The sequence below is a fragment of the Triticum urartu genome, chromosome 6A, assembly GCF_056163025.1.
Source record: "Triticum urartu cultivar PI428250 chromosome 6A, HENAU_Tu73, whole genome shotgun sequence".
NCBI classification, from domain to species: domain Eukaryota; kingdom Viridiplantae; phylum Streptophyta; class Magnoliopsida; order Poales; family Poaceae; genus Triticum; species Triticum urartu.
This window is the reverse complement of record NC_141878.1, coordinates 148,423,251-148,425,490: the sequence shown is the minus strand read 5'-3', so window position 1 is coordinate 148,425,490 and position 2,240 is coordinate 148,423,251.

Here is a 2,240-nt window from a genome sequence, read left to right as displayed (position 1 = left end):
AGAACGAGGCCGGCTGCCGCACAGAGGCGCCGCAGCGGCAAAACGACGACCTTCGCCGAGACCAAGGCACGATGTCTCGAACACCAACTAGCGGCGCCCGAGGAAGAAAGGACAGGGATCCGACCGTCAGCCACAGTCGGACTCACATTACCATAGAGCGCGACCGGGACGGCCGCGCAAGAGCAGTAGAACGATGGGACGACTATCCGCCTCCTCCTCCTCGCAAGGAAAGGCAAGTCTCCCTGCCGCCTGTTGATCATCCGACTCTTGGCGACCGCCTTGGCCGCCGAGAGGAAGTCGGGGAAAACGACGCCCACCACCGGATCGACCGGCTTCACCGATCCCTGGCGTTGGAAGAAGAAGACGAGTTGGGTCCGCCTTGTTTCGGGCCCCGCATTCGAGACGAACCCTTTTCCAAAGGGTTCACGCTCCCAAGAGACACGCCCAAGTATACCGGCTCCGTGAAGCCGGAAGACTGGCTAGTCGACTACTCCACGACTGTCAGCATAGCGAACGGCAACAAGCGTGTCGCCGTAAAATACGTTCCGCTCATGCTCCAGGGCACGGCCCGGACATGGCTGAATAGCCTGAAGCCCCGCAGCATCAACAGCTGGGTTGACTTCACCGAAGCATTCGTCCGCAACTTCACCAGCACGTACAAGCGTCCTCCCAAGCCTCGCCAGCTCTCCTTGTGCATGCAAGGCCCCGACGAGTCGACTCGCGACTACCTCACGCGTTGGGACGAGCTTCGAAACTCCTGCGAGGGCGTGCACGAGGTGCAGGCTATCGAGTACTTCACCGCCGGGTGCAGAGAAGGCACCCTCCTCAAGCACAAGCTCCTCTGCGATGAGCCAGAAACCCTGGACGAGCTGCTGATCATAGAAGACAAGTATGCCATGGCCGACTCCTCCATGAAGGCAGAGATTCAAGTTAGCGCAACTGGCAAAGTGGCCCCTCAAGCTCCAAGAACTCCGGCAAGAGATGCCAGTCGGCGGCAACAGCAGAGCGACCACAAGCGCAAGGCCCCGCAGCCGGCTTCCAGCAGCCGGCAGGTTGCGACAGTCGAAGCCCAGCAGCCGGATGGGCAGCCTCCACCCAAGTGACAGAAAGGTGGCAAGCCCAACTGGTTGCCGGCCTTCTCGTACGAGCAAACCCTGGATGGTCCTTGCAAGTTCCATAGCGGTGCGAAGCCGTCGAATCACACCACCCGGAAGTGCCACTGGCTCACCAGGATCGCCAAAGGAGACGGCCTCCTACCTCCCCCGCCTGCTGGGCAACCGCCGCCGCCTCCGCCCCAGCAGCCGGCTGTCAGGCCAGTCGGCGCAGTACAAGACGAATACCCCGAAGAACACGGAGCCTACGTGGTATTTACCAGTATGGCTGATGATCGACGTAGCAGGCGGCTGCAGAGACAAGAGGTGAATGCAGTAGCATCAGAGACGCCAGAGTTCATGCACTGGTCCGAAAAACCTATCAGCTAGAACATGGCTGATCACCCAGAGGTGATGCCAAGTCCGGGCTCTTATGCCTTGGTCCTGGATGCCACCTTTGCCACGGATAGACGAGCTGCTCGTTTCTCGCGAGTTCTGATAGACGGAGGCAGCAGCATCAACATCCTGTATAAAGACACCATGGAGAAGTTAGGAATCAAGCAAAGACAGCTTCAGAACAGCCGGACTGTGTTCCACGGCATTGTTCCTGGGCTTTCCCGCTCACCAATCGGCAAGATCCTGATGGACGTCCTCTTTGGAGACAAAGATCACTTCCGCGGAGAGTCGGTTTGGTTTGAGGTGGTGGACCTTGAGAGCCCATACCATGCACTACTCGGCCGACCCGCCTTGGCCAAGTTCATGGCGGTCCCCCACTACGCCTACCTCAAAATGAAGATGCCCAGTTCCAGGGGAATTCTGACCGTAGCCGGCGACTACCGGAAGTCGTCTGCTTGTGCGGCTGAGAGCAGTCGGCTAGCCGAGTCCCTGGTGATCGCAACCGAGAAGCGGCTCCTTGAACGGGTTGTGGCGATGGCCGGCAAGCAGCCAGAGGTGTCGCCTAACCCGAAGGAGTCGGAGGCTGAGGGCTCGTTCAAGCCGGCCAAGGAGACAAAGAAGATACCCTTGGATCCGGAGCACCCAAAGAGGTATGCTGTCGTAGGCGCAAACCTCGACAGCCAATAGGAAGGCGAGCTCGTCGATTTCCTCCGTGAGAATCGGGACATCTTCGCATGGTCCCCCAAAGACATG